At 44.1% G+C, this 20821-nt stretch overlaps 1 protein-coding gene across 1 annotated transcript in view; it reads left to right on the top strand.

Annotated features, from left to right (window-relative positions):
- The window catches only part of ATF3 (activating transcription factor 3), a 103797-nt gene extending 84642 nt beyond the window's left edge, over positions 1–19155 (top strand). The window contains exon 5 of the transcript XR_014266443.1: positions 11993–19155. The gene's annotated coding sequence lies outside the window, so the exon portion shown is untranslated. The remainder of the gene's footprint in view (positions 1–11992) is intronic.
- Positions 19156–20821: the final 1666 nt, after the last annotated feature.

The following is a 20821-nucleotide window of genomic DNA, read 5'->3' on the forward strand; positions in this document are numbered from 1 at the left end:
GGGACAGATTGTAGCAGCATCTCGTGAAATGCAAATTAGAAATGCACATTCTTGAGCCTCACCCCAGACATACTGATTCAGAAACTCCAGGCAGGCCCCAGTGACTAGTATTTTAATAAGTTCTCTGGTGATGCTAACGCATACTAAATCCAGTGTACTAAGTGTTTTACATGAATACCTCATTTAATTCCACAAAGCCTAAGGAATTGGGAGCTAAGATCTCTGACTTACAGATGAGAAACAGGGGTTTGGAGAAGTTAGTGACTTGCCCCAGGTCCTCACCTGGCAAGTGAACTCTCGGTCTGTGAGATCCCCTGCATTATTGCCTCCCCCTCACTACTGCAGTGCCTCTCAGAAGTGGGATGTGTTTGTTCCCAGAGGGCTTCCCTCAGGCAGATGTGGGAGGCAGAAGTAAACGGTGAAGATGGAGCATTCCCCTGGGCTGGTGATCAGATTAGCCAGCTGTTCCTATGTGGTCTGCAAGACCAACTGGACTGTTATCTTTTATGAAAATAGGCAAATATTTAGCCCTGGGGCTATCCCACTATTAAGCTGGCACTAAGAAGGCATTCCTAGTGGTTTGCAATGCACCCAGAACACCTGCCACCTGCCAAGCATGAGTCTCAGCAGCATTGAGACCTGTTGGGGTGACTGAAGATTATGGCACCATCAGTGACACATTGAGCTCCTACCGCTTGCAGGAATTGTTCTAGAGGCTTTGCGATTTATCTTCCACCAGGTATTATTATGCCCCTTTAACAGATGAGAAAACTGAGGCCCCAAGAGGCTCAGGGACAAAAGCTCATAAGCAAGGGGGGCAGGGCTCTGGCCTGCCCAGCTCTAATGATCATTCCTTCCAATATGCTAACGCTCTGAGAAGCCAGTTCTCAGAGCCAGGCAAATCTGGTCCCGGCCTCGGCAGGCAGGCCCACTTTCCTTCTCGGCTCCCTGCCCCAGAAGACAGCCAACTGAAACCCACCAGCACAGGTGGGTAGAGCGCGGGATACCTGAGCCAGAGGAGCCCCAGAGGCACCTGTCAGAAGCCACACGATGGCGCTGTGGTTCAGGAGACTCAGGGTCCTGCCTGACACCGTCTCCGAGGACCAAGGGTCAGGACCCGGGACCCTTGCGGGACGGGACCCACCAGGATAAGAGAGCTGCCTCGCGAAGGACTCAACCCCGAGGGGGCAGAAAGAGGTTGTTGAGGACGCTCTCCCACGCCCACCCCACCGGAATCCCTCTCCCCTCCATCCTCCTTCCCGGCTGTGACACGGAGGCCGCATCAGGGAGCGCAGGATCCAGAGGCAAGCCTGGGACTCCGCAGCGACACGCAGGCAACCCCCAGGAGAGCTGCTTCTCCCTCCCGGCGCTCCCTTCCTCTTTCCCCCTCAGCTCCTCCCCTGCCCAGCCAGACAGTCCCAGCCCACTGCTCTCGCACTTCATAATTTTTTTATAATTGAAATAGAGTTGATTTTAAATATCGTCTTAGTTTCAGGTGTACAGCAAAGTGATTCATATATATATATTGAATTATTACAAGGTATTGAATATATAATTTAAAAGCATGCTCACAAGTTGAGGATTTTAAATATTGCAAAACTAAACATCAAAAATGATCTCTCGACTGTTAAGGCATGCTCCTACTTTAAAACTCAGCCATTGAATTTCCCTCTCTATATCAAAAATAAGTAACAAAAATAGGAGTCAGAGTATTGTACCTTCTGTCACCTCTCATTCCCAGAGTCCTTTCCCATCTCTTAAGAAAAACACGCTTGGGGAAGTGGAATTTTGAGTTCAAATCCTGGATCTAACCATTAAAAATCATGTGACACCAAGCGAATTCTTTAATCTCCTTGAGCCTCACTTTTCTCATCAATAAAATGAGAATAATACTAGTACCCACCTTACGGGTTGTTGGAAAAATTAGATATATATAAACCATTTAGAATAGCGCTCTGACACATAGGAAGCACTCAATAAATGTTACCATTATTATTTCTTTTCCTCTGATACAATGTGCACATCAGTCATTTGACACTGAATGCAGACAGCCTTGTGCTTTTGGTTGACTCTTCACATAGGATGTCCCAAGGCCAGAGGGCTGTCTTATATATCTCTGTGCTCCAAAGCGCCCAGCACAGGCCCTCTCCTGGTGCATGATAATTAGAGTGGGTCACAGTGATCACCGCAAACCACAGCCCCCAGCTACAATTCTGCATCCATGTTATCTTCTCCAGGTGCTGGGTTCTTATACAGATCTGCTGATGCAATTGCTGAGTGCTCCCTTCTCTGCTGTGGGATGCGTGGTGCCCAGTTTTGAGTGATGAGAGCCTTTTACTCTCCTCTAGGCAGGAAGCCCCTCCTGCTGCCTGGGGCTGGGGGGATGTCTAGAGCGGGTGAGCGGTAGTGCCAAACTTGTTTTGTTTCCACTTAGGATTGGAGATACTATGTGCTCCATATAAAGGCCTGCTTGGGCAGAGAGGAAGAAGCTGGCTGTAAAACCTTAGCCAGATTAAGACAGTGTGGAACACTTGCCTCTGCTGGGCATGACCACACAGGTTAACAAGTCAGGTTGTAGATGTTTGTGTCTGGAGTTCTTTGTGGCTTCCGTTTATATTTTTCCTGACTTCTCCATCTCTAGGAGTCAGGGTCAGGTCTCTCTTTAACATCTGTCTCTGTCTTGCACTAACCAGTGCTTGGCAAAAGGCCTTGCTAGCAGTGCACGATCACTCCATGTGTATTGACTGACTTTCTGACAAATTGGCTCTCGGGGGCTCAACCAAACTGGATCTGGAGCAGATCTTTTTAAAAGCTGCGATCCAGCTCATTAGATTCCATTAGTGGACTCTGCTGAAGCTATTCACAGATCACTCAGCTGTCAATAAAATCTAACGGCATATGCAAATGAGGGTGTTGAAGGTGTGAACGTGACCTGGGGTGGAAATGGCTTCTAGTTCATCTAGGAAGTCTTCCTGGTTATTGGGGTAGGGGATAAAGCTGTAAGTAAAATGGACGCAGTTTGACAAAATGAGAGGAGAGTGTGGTTTTAGGCCATAACCCACCCTTTCCTGGTTCAGATCCTCACTTGAGTCATTCCAGAGTTCCCCTGCCAGCCCCTGGGAACGTTCCAGTGTATGACATCTCTCAGGAAGCTAGCTGAGTTTCCTGGAAAACATCATCCACAGAGAGCCAATCCACCACCTCCACCCCCCAAATCTTTCTTAGAAATCTTACCTGTTTGCAGCTAGAAATGAATGGAATAGAGGTGGAGGATTAAGCAATAACCGAATAGTGGGTTTGGGCTGCCGTGTTTACTATCTGGTTTCTTGTCAGGGCCCCTCGATGGCATCTACTCTCTGGGGCAGGACACATTCAAATGAGAAATGTGAGTTGAGCCCAGGGGAAGGATGTCTGAGGGGCTCTTGGACACTCTGATCTCTCGCTCAGCTGGCAGAGTGGGGCTGGCACAGCCAGGAGCTCTCTGAAATCCTCGCCTTCCTGTTTCCCTCTTGGGACTTTGAGAGGGAAATCTAAACCGTGTGTCTCTGATTCATTTACTGTGAACTCATCAAGTTGGTGCTTGGCAAGAGTCCTTGGATGTCTCGGAAAGGGCTTTTGGTTTGGTTTCATTTGTTTTTTGTGGTGCTTTTCCTTTGAAATAAGAGGTCTGTTTTTGCCAAGAGTACAGTGAAACACTAGATTTGAGGTTGGATCAGAGCACAAGAAGAAATTAAGAATTTATCCTTTGTGCTTCCCAATTTTTAACTGTGCAAAACAAGTAATAGATAACGTTTAATTTCGCAGATTGGGTCCTATTATTATCCTCATTTTATGAATGAGAAAACTAAACCCAGAGAAGTTAAATAAATTGCCCAGTCCACATAGCTAGCAAGCAGTAGCCTTATATACCTGCCGAGTGCCAAGGGCCCACAGAATTTTGGGAGGCTTAAAAAATTGTTTCAATTTTTTTTTTAATCAGAAGAAAAAAATTAATTTTAGGTCTGAAGAAGATGTTTTAATATATGATATTAATATATTTGACTTATACCAACACGGCCGTAAAACTTTGAATTATTTTAGAAGCTGGCACTGTGTGAGGTACCAGGCAGAATTAAAGCCTAACGGTGGCAGTTATTTGGTGCCACTACCCTAGTGTAGGCTGACCATTAAGTGCAAAGTGACTCAGACACCGCGTTATCCCCTCCCTGGGGGAGCCAGGCCCGCATCCTAACTCAGAGCAGCCTGTGCTTGACATAGTGCTACAGGGTTTGGACTAGGTAGGTTACAAGAGGCTTCATGGAGTTGGGAGTTGAGAAGAAAGAGGGTTAAGCATGAAAGGAGGAAGACCAGAAAGTGGAGGCATTTTGAGGAATGGGGAATTCACTGGTATGGGGGAGAGAGAGGCAGCTGATATAGATGTTGTGTCAGTTATCGGTTAAAACTCTGTTCCAAAGTGACTTTTGAATTTTTTTCCTGTACATTTCACATCAAGGACCCACGTTTAACCATGACATTCCATCAGTAATATTTAAGACCAAATTGTTACTTAAACTCACAATGATTATCTTTTATAATAGAAGAGTAAATAAGACTTGTTTTTGTTCACCGTTCTTTTCTGTTAGATACTAGTGAATTCTTTAGCATTTCATTCTTTAGCATTCCACCAATAGTTAGCAAATTGTCCAAAAGGTCATAAGAAACCATCTCACTTCCTTATTTTTTGCATCAAAATGACATACTAAATATTGCAGCATGTTTTCCATGGAACAGACTGGTGGTTTACAAACAGGGCTCCCCAGAGCTAAGGCTTGGTAAGGATGCCTCAGGAAAAAGGGAACGGCCAGGGCCTGCGTGCTCAGGGTCCTTCTGCTTTAACTGAGCAAGATATATATACATATATATGTATATATATATACACGTATATATATACATATATATGTATATATATATGTATATACATACGTATATATATACATATATATGTGTATATATATGTATATATATACATATATATATACATATATATATATCATTTTATTTTTTATTGCACTTCACTTTATTGTGCTTTGCAGATATTGTTTTTTACAAACTGAAGGTTTGTGGCAACCCGGCATCAAGCAAGTCTATTGGTGCCATTTTTCCAATAGCATTTGCTCACTTCACGTCTCTGTGTCACATTTTGGTAATTCTCGTAATATTTCAAACTTTTTTGTTATTATTATGCTATGGTGATCTGTGATCAGTGATCTTTGATGTTACTATTGTAATTATTTTGGCACTTTTTAGTGATAAAATATTTTTAATAAATTTTTATTTTCTGTATATATATATTTTTTAATAAATTTGTTTATTTACTTATGGCTGCGTTGGGTCTTCATTGCTGCATGTGGGCTTTCTCTAGTTGCGGCGAGCGGGGGCTACTCTTCATTGCGGTGCGCGGGCTTCTCATTGCGGTGGCTTCTCTTGTTACGGAGCATGGACTCTAGGCGCGTGGGTTTCAGTAGTTGTGGCACGTGGGCTCAGTTGTTGCGGCTCGCGGGCTCTAGAGCGCAGGCTCAGTAGTTGTGGCACATGGGCTTAGTTGCTCCGTGGCATGTGGGATCTTCCAGGACCAGGGCTCGAACCGGTGTGCCGTGCATTGGCAGGCGGATTCTTAACCACTGCGCCACCAGGGAAGCCCCTTATATATTTTTAATACATTTTTTTTAAGACATAATGCTTTGGCTTAATAGACTGCAGTACAGTGTAAACATAACTTTTATATACACTGGGAAACCAAAAATCTTGTGAGACTCGATTTATTGCAATATTCACCTTATTGTGGTGATCTGGAACCAAGCCCGCAATACCCGAGGTATGTATAATATATGAAGAGCTTCTATGAAATATTTCATTTTTAAAAAAGGATTTCTCGGGGGCTTCCGTGGTGGCACAGTAGTTAAGAATCCGCCTGCCAGTGCAGGGGACAGAGGTTCGAGCCCTGGTCCAGGAAGATCCCACATGCTGCGGAGCAACTAAGCCCGTGTGCCACAACTTCTGAAGCCCGAGCGCCTAGAGCCCATGCTCCGCAACAAGATAAGCCACCACAGTGAGAAGCCCATGTACCACAACAAAGAGTAGCCCCTGCTCGCCGCAACTAGAGAAAGCCCGCGAGCAGCAACGAAGACTCAACGCGGCCAAAAATTAAAAAAATAAAAAATAAAAAAAAAGGATTTCTCGGGACTTCCCTGGCAGTCCGGTGGTTAAGACTTTGCCTTCCAATGCAGGGAGTGTGGGTTTGATCCCTGGTCAGGGAGCTAAGATCCCACATGCCTCATGGCCAAAAAACCGAAACATAAAGCAGAAGCAATATTGTAACAAATTCAATAAAGACTTTAAAAATGGTCCACATGAAAAAAAAAAAAGGGGGGGGGGATTCCTCTGAAAAAAATATGTTTGAAGATCACTGCTGTAAAAACTTCAAGAAAGGTAAACGAGAACTCCAGGAACAAGTTTATTTATTTATACTCTGCCTATTCCAAGAGCAACCTAAAGTGACTTACAAGACTAGATATGGCACAACAAGGGTTTTTCGCTTGTTTGTTTGTTTTGTTTAAGTAAAGAAGAAACAGGAAAGAGGGGAAAATGGTGGTCGGAAATGTCAGATGTTGCCATGGTAAGGTCTAGGCACCAGTGCCTGGGCTGAGGGGCTGCTGGTGGGTTGGGAAGCAGAGGCTGCAGCTGGTGGGCATGGTGCCCCAGAAGAGTCATGTAGACACAGCTGTTCTCCACCTGCAAGAGGAGATGACGCCTTGGGCAGGGCCCCGAGCTCCTCGTGGTTGTTCCTAGAAAATTCGTGAGAGTCCTTTAAAGGAACTTTACGACCTTGGACAAGCGCACCCTCCTCCCTCCTGGCAACGAGCCTTGCCCTCCCCTTCCCTGACAACCCACAGACCAGGGCGAAGGCAGGGCTCTGCCTGCCCACCTGGGTGTCTTCAGTCATCTGCCACACACCCCCCACACTACCACACACATGCCAGCCACCTCCCAAAAAATTATCGGAGAGGGACAAAACCCAGAACGTCACACCCAAGGACCTCTGCTAAATAAGAATAGCAGGGACTTCCCCGGTGATCCAGTGGGTAAGACTCCGCTCTCCCAATGCAGGGGGCCGGGGTTCGATCCCTGGTCAGGGAACTTGATCCCACATGCGTGCCGCAACTAAAAGTCCACATGCTGCAACTAAATATCCCGCGTGCAGCCAAAACAAATAAATAAATATTAAAAAAAAAAAAAAAGAATAGCGAACACTTCGGTGTGTTGACTCCATGCCAGACACTGTTCTGACCCCTTTGTATGTGTTAACTCCTCTGATTCTCACAACACTATAATTATCTCCATCTGACAGATCAAGAAACAGAGATGCAGTGAGGTTAAAGTCGCTTTCCCAAGGGGATATGAATGGTGACAATACTGAGATGTGAACCCGGTTTGGCCCTGTGCTCGTAACTACTCACCATGCAACCTCTCGGTCTGCCAACCCGTTCCAGCCAGCTGGCTGGGGGTAGAAAGTGAGCCATGCTCTCTGTCCCTGAGGTTGCAGTTCCGAGGTTTACCCTCAAGTGGACCTCTCAGCCTCATTCTGTTCTGTCCTGTTTGGTGGCCACAGATGGCACTTTGCCCTCTGTCCAGCCATTCATTGGTGCTGTAGATTCCAAGGAAAACCCAAGGTTTGAGGGAGTGAGGGAGCTCAGCGCAGGCCTTCCTCACGGTGGAAGGCTAAATATGAAAGACAGCATCATGGTCGGTCCCCGGTTCCATCCTATTGACAATAATATTTGTGACAGATGCCACTGACAGCAGATGCGGCTCCAGACATTTTATATGCATTCTGTCATTTAATCCTCAAAGCAACTGAGCTGGTAGGTGTTGTTACTGTTTCACTGTGGGATGCGGGGATGGGGGTGGGAATTAAAGCCTAGAGAGGTTAAGTAACTCCCTAGAGGACACAGCTAATTCCCCTCTGCTTCCCCCCGCCCCCTAGGGCCGCAGCACCTCTGCTCTCTCCGTGGTCACCACCCTGTGCCCTTGTGCTTCCTAAACCCATTTGCACAGAAGTTCCTTCATGATTTCTCAGGATCTTTCTTTGCTTCTCTTCCTGCCTCAGACTGTCAGTTCCTCAAAAACCAGGGCTGTATTTACCAGTTCTCTTTATGGCCTCTCCTCGCCAACGCCAAGGGCCCCACGTGAAGCTTTTCATAAGGTGGACCCTAGTGAGATGCTCCAGCTTCACGGCTATCTCTGCGTTAGCAGCCGGCACCGCTGGTAGAAATGCACAAATGAGGAAACAGCCAAAAATCTGGTCATCACTGCAAAGAACTCTTCACTTGCATAGATATGCATAAAGCATGTGTCTGTCTAAACTTTTCAGAAAAATGCCTACCCATGAGTGTCTAAGACCCAACCATGTAAATCATGATGCAAATGAGGCAGTAGCCACCGGGCTGGTTGCCAGTCCACAGAGCCAATTGCATCCGCTCATACCCAGAGATACCAGAATACTGGCAGGAAAACCCCACTCCTGCAAGCTCATCCCTGCCCTGATGACTCAGAGAGAACCATGCAGCCTCTTAGCTTCCCTGCCAATCCTCCTGCCTCCCCACCCCGACCCGGCACAGGCGGGGAGAGGTGATCACGGAAGAGCTGTTTCTGGCTGTCCTTGCAGGACAGCATCAGTGACTGCCCAGCCTCGCTCAGGAAAACACATTCATGTAACCCTGAGTAATCCCTGGGCAAGCAGGGGCAATAGAAGGAAACAGGTGTGAGCCTGGCTTATGTTTGGGGAAAGCATCATTAACCTGAACAGTGCACAGACTTTGTGACAACGTAGTGATGGGACCAGAGTTTACTTTTGTACAGTGAGGAAGCTAATTTCTTAGCAAACTAATCCAATTCTTTGTTCATTTATTCAATGCATAGGTAAGAACACAGTCAAGGAGGGTTAGAAAACGCCCTAAAAATGGCCAAGAAAAGAAAATGGATAAGAGAATCCATCATAGCACCCTGGTCTATGGGTGAGAATCAGGCGTTTTCAAGCTGTTTCGAAGCCCTCACGTGTAGCAGGAAAACAGACCTGTGAATCTCAGTGCTTCCCTCTTTGTTGCGGCAGATTCACAGGACCCTCTTTTTTAGCCCTCTGTCACTCCACTCCGTGATAATACGTATCCTTGAAAGAAATAAAAGCCCCTGTGCTTTACAATATTTAAATAATTTATTTTTAATTTTATTTATTTTTTAGGATGTATCTTTTTAAAATATTTGTTTACTTATTTATATATTTTTGGCTGCGTCAGGTCTTAGTTGCAGCACACAGGATCTTTTATTACGGCATGTGGACTTCTCTCTAGTTGTGGCGTGCAGGCTCCAGAGCACGTGAGCTCTGTAGTTGCAACACGCGGTCTCACTAGTTGTGGCGTGCGGGCTTAGTTGCCCCGCGGCACGTGGGATCTTTAGTTCCCCAATCAGGGATTGAACCTGCGTCCCGTGCATTGGAAGGCGGATTCTCAACCCCTGGACCACCAGGGAAGTCCCAATAATTTATTTTTAATTCTGACTGCTCTCTATACCTATGAGATGACCCCAGAGAATGACTTTTTAAAAATCACTTTGGCTTTGGAATGTACTAAGTCTTTGCCACTCAAAGTTTGGTCCACAGACCAGCAGCATTGGCATCACGTGGGAGCTTGTTAGAAATGCAGACTTTCATCATCCAGATATCCTGGGTCAGGGTCTGCGGTTCAGCAAGATCCTCTGGTGCTTCCAATGCAAATTAAAGTTTGAGAAGAACCTTGTTGGATATTATCTTCATGGGCAGTGACTTTCCTTGCAGAATTTTGCTTTGCTCCCAAGGATGCTAACAGGGGCTGGTCTCCTCTGAGCATATGCCTTGCTCTGGGGACAGCCAGCCCTGGGCATAGTTGAGGGTGGGAGGAGCAGAGAGAGAACAACCCAAGGACTGCAAGGACAGATCACGTAGGGAGTGTGTGCATGTCATGACCTTGGCAACTGGCCTCTAGATCAAGAGGAGCAATGAGGGGGAAGAAGCCCAGAAAGCAGGCTCTCCCGGGAGGGCAGCAGTGGGGTGAGAGGAAACACCTGTCTTGATGCAGGTGGTAGGAAGGAAGAGAGAAGCACTTCAGGCTCAGCACAGTGACCCACGGGGTCTCTATTTCAGCCCAGCCCACGGGGCAGGTGGTCTAGGGGCCGAAGAATGGTTAAAGGCAAGGAGCCAGGCTGAGAATTGGACCCAGACCTAATCCAGATGTCCTGGCCTGTCCGCCCCTGACGTGCTGAGAATATGAGAGAAACAGGTTGTGTTTCATGGGCAAAGAGGTAAAAGCTGGCCTTGCCTCCAGCTGACAGACCAGAGGAAGCCAGTGGGAGGGGGCGGGGGGTGGGTGGAAATGGCACTGACTTAGCGCCAACTGCTGCACGGGAAAACCTGTGTAATTTTCTCTGGAAAAATCCTGAGCCCGCAGGATGAGCACAAGCAGGAGCCACACCACTTTATACCCTTAAGAGATCGTTCTAGTATTTCTTTCCTCCTCAGCGTTTCCTAGACAGAAGTCAGACCCCAGACTGCAGGGACATATACTGAGCCCTTAGAGTTACCTGTTGAATAAAGTCTTTCTTGACCTTAGGGGATGGAGGAAGCCCTCCCAAATCCCTTCACAATCTCTTCCCTCTCCACCCTTTTATATCCTCAGTGTAGCTGAGAGGTTTCAATGATCATGTGACCAGCTCTCAGCTACTTTTGTGGTAAATTTTGCATACAGGCTAGCACTTCCTTTGGAATGTCGCATCTACTGTAAGTTGATAGCTGAGTCAAAACTTTAACATTATATCTTGTGGTATGTGAAACAGAAAAAAAAAAAAAGCTGGGAAAACCCTAAGTGTTTATCAATATTGGTTCAGTACACTGGAGAATACATGCAGTGGTTAAAAAGAACAAGGCCTGTTTCGATGTGTGAACATGAGATGGTATCCAAGCTGTATTATGGGGAAAAGCAAGCATCCTGTATTGTCTTAGTTATGTCTAAAAGGAGAGGGAAAGATGTTCACATCTTGTCTTTATGTGCATAGAATATTTCTGGATGTACATACTAGAAACTAGATTGTCCACTACTTCTAAGTAAAGGTCAGAGTTCAGGGGAAGAGTTAGCTCTTACTGTGTAGGGTGTCTCTGAATTTTTTTTTTTTTTACTGTAAGTATATATTACATTTTCAATTCCCAAAGGATTATAGAGTCATTTAAAATGGTGATGATGAAAATTAATGGAGCGATATGGAAAATTTTATGATGTAATGTTAAATGAAAAAAGCAAGATTCAAAGTCATTATGTGCATTCTGATTTCAGTCATGCAAAGGTAAGCAAATGAATGAAGACATGACAGACATGAACAAAATTTAAGAGTAGTTTTGTTATGGTTGCTGAGATTTTCTATACTTATAAAAATTAACTTTATTGAAGTATATACACAAAAACGCACCCATTTTAAGTATACATTTGGATGAATTTTGACAAATTTATACACCCATGTAATCAAGTTACAGTACATTTCCATCATTCCCCAAAGTTTCTTTTTGCCCCATCCCATTCAATCTTGACCTGCAATCAGTAATGTCACTAGAAATTAGATTTGGCTTTTCCAGAGTTTCGTATAAATGGAATCATACAGTGTGTACCCTTTTTGTGTCTTGGCCTTTTTGGCTCAGCATAATGTTTGTATCCATCCTCCTCTTCTTCCTCAGTAAATCCTGGGCAATGTACCTAGCTAAAAGATTACACCTCCCAGCATTCCTTGCAACTAGTTGTGGTCATATGATAAAATGATGGCCAAAGAAACATAACTAGAAGGGTCATGTGGGACTTCTGGAAGGCTCTGTAAAAGTGAGAGGCAGACAACCTTTTTCTTTTCTTCCCCTTTCTCTTGCTGATGGCCTGGAATACAGACTTGATGAATGGGGCTCCAGCAGCCATCTTGGAATATGAAGTGACCCTAAGGAAAACCAGGAAAAGAAAATGAGCCTAGGTCTCTGATGACACAGTGGAGCTGCCATACCAGCTTGACTCCCTTCCTTTCAGACTGCTTTTAAATGAGAAAACATATATATCTTGTTTAAGTGCAAATATTTGGGGTTTTTCAATTATTTGTAGTTGAAACTAATGCTACTTACTCCATAAGCCTTCTAGCACTATCTGATGTTTTTAAATTATGTATATGTTTGATTAAAAAATAAATTTTAATTAAAAAATAAGCTTTTATACCAAAATCTGGCAAAAACAATTCAAGAAAAACATCACAGACCGATATCACTCATAAACATAGACACAAAAATGCTTGACAAAATTTTGGCCAGTTGAATCCAGCAATATGTAAAAATAATGCACCATGACCAAATGGGGTTTCCCAGGAATGAACGGTCAACTCAGCATTCAAAAAACAATCAGTGTACTTGACCACATTAACAGAATAAAGGATTAAAAATCAAATAATCAGCCCAATAGATGCAGAAAAAGCATTTGAAAAAAATCGATAATCCTTCACGATAAAAATGCCCAGAAAACTAAGAATAGAAGTGAACTTCTTAAACTTGACAAAGGGCAATCCTGAAATAAAACTACAGCTAACAACATACTTTATGGTGAAAGATTGAATGATTTCTCCTGAGAGAGGGAACAATGAAAAGATAACTGCTCTTAACCCATCTATTAAATACTATGCTGGAGCCTTTAGCTAATGCATAAAGCAAGAAAATGAAATAAAAGGCACACAATTTGGAAAGGAAAATGTAAAACTTTCTTTACAGGCAACATAATTGTCTACATAGAAAATTCCAAGAAATCCTTAAAACAAAAAAAAACAAAAAAACACCTAAACTAGAATTAGTAAGTGAATTTAGCAAGGTGAAAGGATACATGATCAACACACAAAAACCAATAAACCAGAACAAACAACTGGAAAATTATAATCTTACAAATCCCATTGACAATAACATCAGAAAGCATCAAATACTTAGGGATAAATTTAATGAAAGATGTGCAAGACGTCTACAGTGAATTTTTATAATACATTGTATAAGCTAAGAGAAATTTAAAATATTTAAATAAAAGACTAGATAATATCACCTGCATGGATTAGAAGATTTAAGATTATCAAGATGTCAATTCTCCCCAAATTGATCTATAAATTTAATGCAACCCTATTTGAAAACAACTGTGGTTTCTAGACATTGACAAGATAATTCTAAATTTATATGAAATTTTTAAAATAATACAGTAAATCTAAAATTGAATAAAATAAGATCAATGCTGTAACAGAGACACATATGAGATTCTATAACAGCACAGAGGAAGGAAGAATAGCTCTGATTAGGTAACTTAGGGGAGGCTCCTCAAAGGAGGTACCATTTGAACGGGAAGTTGAAAGATGACTGAGGAGTTACCAGGTGGGCACTGATTTACTTAGGCTTTGCTGATCATAAAAAACTACAACTCATCTCACTTAGTCAGGTAAGGGGGTTGCATGTGGAACTGTCCAGGAGAGAAGTCTCATAGAAATCTTTGGTGAGGACTTCCCTGGTGGCACAGTGGTTAAGAATCCGCCTGCCAGTGCAGGGGACACGGGTTCAATCCCTGGTCTGGGAAGATCCCACATGCCGTGGAGCAACTAAGCCCGTGCGCCACAACTACTGAGCCTGCGCTCTAGAGCCCATGATCCACAACTGCTGAGCCCACACGCCACAACTACTGAAGCCCATCCACCCTAGAACCCGCGTGCTGCAACTACTGAAGCCTGCACACCTAGAGCCCGTGCTCTGCAACAAGAGAAGCCACCGCAATGAGAAGCCTGCACACCACAGCGAAGGGTAGCCCCTGCTCGCCGCAACTAGAGAAAGCCTGTGCGCAGCAACAAAGACCCAACGCAGCCAAAAAAAAAAGAAATCTTTGGTGAGACCTCACGGTTCCTGGGCTTGGAGGGCAGTTCTGGATCTGAGGTTCCTTTCCTGACCTTAGCAGCCAGAACCCCTAAATATTTAATGTAGTCTTCTGTCTGTGTCTATCTTTTCTTGCCTCCTCCTACCTTTTGCTTTATTCTCTGTACTTTCAGGTATGAAACTAGAAGGATAGGTTAGACCCAGATGGTGAAAGGCCTTGTTTGGACACACAGGTTCATTTTTATCATTGTAGCCTCTGAAGATTTTTTTTTTTTAACGTCTTTATTGGAGTATACTTGCTTTACAATGTTGTGTTAGTTTCTCCTTTATAACAAAGTGAATCAGCTATATGTATACATATATCCCCATATCCCCTCTCTCTTGTGTCTCCCTCCCACCCACCCTCCCTATCCCACCCCTCTAGGTGGTCACAAAGCACCGAGCTGATCTCCCTGTGCTATGGGGCTGCTTCCCACTAGCTATCTATTTTACATTTGGTAGTGTATATATGTCCATGCCACTCTCTCACTTCATCCCAGTTTACCCTTCCCCCTCCCCATGTCCTCAAGTCCATTTTCTACATCTGTGTCTTTACTCCTGTCCTGCCCCTAGGTCCTTCAGAACCATTTTTTTTTTTTAGATTCCATATGTATGTGTTAGCATACGGTATTTGTTTTTCCCTTTCTGACTTACTTCACTCTGTATGACAGACTCTAGGTCCATCCACCTCACTACAAATAACTCAATTTTGTTTCTTTTTAGTCTCTGAAGATTTTTAAGCAAGAGAAAGAAATGATCAGGCTTGGCTTTTAGACAGATAGTTCTGTTGGTGTGGAGAAGCTAGAGACAGGCAGACCAAGGAGGAAGGTATCTGAAGGTCAAAACCAGTGGAACTCAGTGAACACAGAGACTGCGTAGTAGCAAAATACATCCTACCCTGATCAACAGTTTTACATCCCCTTATGGGGATGAGGGGATCCCCCTCATCCCCATAAGGGGATGGGAGAGGGAGAGTTAAAGCATCTGCATTTTGAAAAAACTCTCCAGTTGATCCTGCTTGAGAACTACTGGTCCAAACAAAGTGACACCCATGGGGATAGAGAAACAAGAATGGATGGAAGATAGATTTGGAGACCAACTGGACTTGATGAAAGAAGTCCAGTTAACTTTGCAGTCTCTGGCTCAGGAAACTGAGTGGTTGATGGTTTCCTTTTCCAGGACTTGGGAAATGAAGAGCCGAGTATGTTGATATATGGGAGCGGAGGGTGAGAGAGGTTGAGAGAAGAATTATATCTACATGTCCCATAGAGAGCTCAGGAATTCAGTCCCACTAAGTGTGCCCAGCAGGCAGAGAGCTGGAGATGGACTGACTCCAGCCAGTCCTTTAGTTGTTCCCTCACAGGGCAGACCCTGCCGGCAAGAAAGGTGTTCTCTGGGCATTAATTAGTTGGACAGATGCTGAGTCATAGGGCTCTGAGCAAGTACAAAGCAATTTTCTCCATGGTTTTGGTGGTGATAATGGTGTTCTTTAGCATGGATTTGTTGGTTGCTAGCCAACTGGCCCTTGGTTTAGAATGCTGGAACAAATTTGACCAACATCTCAATCACGTTCCAGGATGCCACTCTGTGGAAGAGCTTTTAATGAAAGGACAATTTAGAGGGATGTGGGCAGGATTAAGGGAACCTTAAGATGCTGGGGCACACAAAGGATATCAACAATCGAGAGCTGTTACCACATCTAGGCCCGAAAGGGCAGAAGGAAAGGCTGGGACCCAGTGGAGGAGGGGGCTGTCACTCCAGGAGTAGCTATTGTCACGGAGGAATGTGGCACTGCCAGATCTGAGGTTCCAAATCAGGGAAGCACAGGCAAGAAACATCCCAGCCGACCTCTTCCACCTTTCAACCCCCAGTCTCCTACTGGTGCCTCCCATTGGCTAATGTCAATTAGAAACCAGCTGACAGGGGGGCAGGGGCTGGAGTATGTAAGGGTCAGCTTTGTGGACTCGGAGTGAGGCAGAGAGGGGTGAAAGATGGCTCAGGTGTGTGGCAGCAAGCAAGATACACCAGCACAACCACGTCCCCCAACACAGCCTGTGCAAGGCAGTGGCATGGGTAATTCTGTAGAATGACAGAAAAATCACACCCCAGGATATCAGGATACATGGATCCCTGACAGTCCTGGCCCTGCCACACACCAGCGGTCCTCAAGGGCATGTGGTTGGCATCTGGGGCTTCAACTGCTTCAGCTGTAAAATGAGTAGGCTGGACCACGTGACCTTCATAGCCTTCCAACGTGGGGTCCCTTGGCTCTCTCACCAGCACAGACTGAGCTCCACCACACACTCGCTACACCCAGGGCTCCGCCCCATGCAGATAGGGTGCCGGGCCGGCAAAGGGCAGCCCTGGGGAATCCTGGGACTGGCCAGCATCTGGGACTGCACTTGGTGCTCCTCTCTTCCAGTGAAACCCTGGGACGTGCTGAGTCGACCAGGGACTTTCTTTCACTGTGATGAGGTACATTCAAAAAGAAAGAAGAGTGTACTCATCTCCAGAGAGCTGCAGCTTCACAGGCCTGAGCTGCTGCAGCTCCGGTCCCGGTGCCCCCCACTCAGTTCCTGATAACTGAAGATGAAACTTGAACAGCAAAAGGGAAGTCTCCTGTCTCCTACTGGGTATCAAATCCTGTTTCTAGACAGTTTCAGTTCTTAAAGACACAGGATTCCATATTTTCTCACCAATAAGCTGGAAGGCAAAGAACCTTCAGTGACCACCAACCACATTGCATGGCCCTGGGGTGAAATGGAAGTACACCACAGAGCTTTTCTGAAATCCTGGTTTGAAAGGGGGTCCAGATATTTCTGAACTGTATTATCATCTTTGTCTTTATTAATTTAAAGAATTAGTCTGGATAAGGGCACAGATTTGCTCAGTCTTGCTCTGGGGCCCAGAGTGCCTCTTATGCTTTTACTTTCCTAGCTGTCTACAGGGGTCAGATGACTCAGACATGTGCACAGCATGGTTTTCTTGTGGAGGCGTGAGGACTGTGCACTCCGGCTTCAGGGTTACTCCAAGGGTGGCCTCAGGGAGATGCCCGCTCCTTTGTTGTGCCCAGGAGTGTCCCTGGAAAACAGCCTGAGGTGAAATGTGTCAGGATCTTGCTGCCTTCAAAGCATTTATTTGCAAATACGGGTTTGATCCTGTGCTATTAGTTTTGTGGGCTCTGTAGTTCAATAAAGACGATAGAGGAGGAAAAAAAGAAAGACACAGAAGAAAATCTGAAAAGGAAAAAATGAAACAGGTGTGAGTAAGGGTTTTCAAGCACAAAGGCATTTCAATACAAAATAAATTTTAAAAGGCAGTGTGTCTGCTGAAAATGAAGAAAGAGAAATATTTCCACGAAGATTCCATTTATACCCAAGAAGTTTTCTCACTGAAGTCAGGCACCAGAACTGGTGGCTATAAGGTGCTGCAGAATCTTTCACAACAGGATCCATTCATTTGCATATTCATGTATTTAAATGAGCTATAACAAAGAACGGGATGTATGCTATAACTCACCATACAGTCAAGGGAAGCACAGAGTAAGAGCACCCAATCAAATGCGTTGGGGATCCAGAAGGCTTCTGGGAAAAAAGACCTTTAGCCTGTGACATAAAGGATGCTTGGGAATTGGAGAGAAAATGAGGAAGAGGAACAGCAAATATGAGGGCTTGATTCAGGATAACGCAGCCCAGGACAGCAGAACAGGAGAAATGACCCCAGAGACTTTGTCCCTTGGAGATGACACTCAATGTCAATATACTGTCTCTAGCCACATGGGGTGAACATCTCCCAAACAACAATACTAGGATCATTTGACCCTGATTAAAAATAATTTTTTTTAAAAAAAGGCAAAATCATGGTTCTCATTCAGATATGAAATGAACATGTGTTAAAATTTTTACTTATTAAAGATTAAATAAGATCATAAAGATTAAAGATCATTACTCAATGGGGGAGCTGAGCAGTTATAACTAGTTCAGAAGAGAATCCAAAGGACAGTCATATTGACAGATTTGGAATATTGAAATGATTGTGCAAATGGAGGCAAACTGGTTTTTGGAGGCAGGGGAAGGGAGGAAATTGAACTGATAGTCTTTTGACATAATTTGCATGTCTACAGGCAAGAATTGCTTTGCATTGCTATCAATTAGCTACTATTTATAGAATTGTGAAATAGCTCAAAGACACTGAAAAACTGTAATTAGATAACCTGAAGCATGTCTTCTAGACAACGTACAGGCATACTTCATTTTATTGCTCTTTGCTTTATTGGGCTTCACAGATATTTTTTACAAATTGAAGGTTTGTGGCATCCTTGCATTGGGCAAGTCTGTAGGTGCCATTTTTCCAACAGATTTGCTCACTCTGTATCTCTGTGTCACATTTTGATGGTAATTCTTGCAGTATTTCAAAATTTCATTGTTATTATATTTGTTATGGTGATCTGTGATTAGTGATCTTTGATCTTGGATGTTACTATTGTAATTGTTTTGGAGTGCCATGAAATGTGCCCACATAAGATGGCAAACTTCATCAATAAATGTTGTATGTGTCCTGCTGATCCACTGACAAGCCGTTCCTCCATCTCTGTCCCTCTCCTCAGGCCTCCCTATTCCCTGAGACACAACAATATTGAAATTAGGCCAATTAGTAACCCTACAATGGTCTATAAGCACTCAAGTGAAAGGAAGAGTCACACATCTCTCACTTTAAATCAAAAGCTAGATATGACTAAGCTTAGCGAGGAAGGCAAAAGCCAAGATGGACCAAAAGTTAGACACCATGCACCAGCCAGTTGGCCAAGTTGTGGATGCAAAGGAAAAGTTCTTGAAGGAAATTAAAAGTGCTACTTCAGTGGACACATGAATGACAAGAAAGAGAAACAGCTTTATATTGATATGGGGAAAGTTTTAGTGGTCTGGATAGAGGATCAAACCAGCCACAACATTCCCTTCAGCCAAAGACTAATCCAGAGCAAGGCCCCAACTCTCTTCAATTCTATGACGGTCAAGAGAGGTGAGGAAGCTACAGAAGAAAAGTTTGAAGCTAGCAGAGGTTGGTTCATGAGATTTCAGGAAATAAGTTGTCTCCATGACATAAAAGTGCAAGGTGAAGCAGCAAATGCTGATGTAGAAGCTACAGCAAGTTATCCAGAAGTCTAGCGAAGATAATGAAGGTGGCTACACACTAAACAACAGACTTTCAATGTTGACAGAACAGCCTTCTATTGGAAGAAGATGCCACCTAGGACTTTCATAGCTGGAGAGGAGTAGTCAATGCTTGGCTTCAAAGCTTCAAAGGACAGACTGACTCTCTTGTTAGGGGCTGATGCAGCTGGTGACTTGATGTTGAAGCCAATGTTCATTTATCATTCTGAAAATCCTAGAGCCCTTCAGAATTATGTTAAATCTACTCTGCCTATACTCTATAAATGGAACAACAAAGCCTAGGTGATAGCACATCTGTTTACAACACAGTTTACTGAATAGTTAAAGCCCACAGTTGAGGCCTACTGCTCAGAAAAAAAAAAAGACTTCTTTCAAAATATTACTGTTCATTGACAATGCACCTGGTCACCCAAGAGCTCTGATGGAGACGTGCAATGAGATTAATATTGTTTTCATCCCTGCGAACACAACATCCTTTCTGTAGCCCATGGACCAAGGAGTAATTTCAACTTTCAAGTCTTATCAATATTTAAGAAATACATTTTGTGAGGCTATAGCTGCCATAAATAGTGATTCCTCTGATGGATCTGGGCAAAGTAAACTGAAAATCTGCTGGAAAGTGTTCACCATTCTAGATGCCATTAACATTCATGATTCATGGAAAGAGTTAAAAATATGAACATTGACAGGAGTTTGGAAGAGGTTAATTCCAACCCTCCTGGATGACTTAGAGGGGTTCAAGACTTCAGTGGAGGAAGTAACTGCAGATATTGTAGAAATAGCAAGAGAACTAGAATTAGAAGTGGAGCCTGAAGATGTGACAGAATTGCTGCAGTCTCATGATAAAACTTTAACAGATGAGAAGTTGCTTCTTATGGATGAGAAAAGAAAGTGGTTTTCTGAGACAGAATCTACTCTTGGTGAAGATGGTTTGAAGACTGTTGAAATGACAACATAGGATTTGTAATATTAAATAAACAGTTGATAAAGCAGTGATGAAACTGATCAGGACCCTGCAGGGCCTTCTCCGGGACAGACTCCACCCCTCCCCTGTGTCCCTCGCCTCTTGTAGGCCTTCCCCGAGTTCCAAAGAACAAATTTAATCAGAGAAGTGAGGAAATGCAGAAACAAAGGAAAGCAGTCAAGTAAGACACAATAATAACAGTTTAGCCATAAAACAAAGTGAAGGACTTTTAGTTCCTCCTCAAGGTCTATAGATAATATCCTGAGCTATATCTTTGAGTTGTTTTGCAAATACTAAAACCCCCACCAGGTGGGAAAAGTTAACTACATGCTGACCACCAGGAAGACCCCAGGCCACTTACAACCAAAAGGTTGATAATTGAGATTCCAGAAACATCACCCTGTTAACCTCACCACCAACTAATCAGAAGGATGTACACAGATGATTATGTACCCTGGGACCCTCTCCCTCGTCTCGCCTTTAAAATCTCTTCCCTGGAAGCCATTGAGGAGTTTGAGTCTTTTGAGCATGAGCTGCTCATTCTCCTTGCTGGGCCCTGAAATAAGCTCTGTACTTTCCTTCACCACAGCCTGGTGTCAGTAGATTGGCTTTACCGCACATCGGGTGAGCAGACCCAAGTTTGCTTCAGTAGTAGTGGCAAGGTTCGAG

This window comes from Balaenoptera physalus (genome assembly GCF_965194825.1).
Source record: "Balaenoptera physalus genome assembly, chromosome: 1".
Classification (NCBI taxonomy): Eukaryota; Metazoa; Chordata; class Mammalia; order Artiodactyla; family Balaenopteridae; genus Balaenoptera; species Balaenoptera physalus.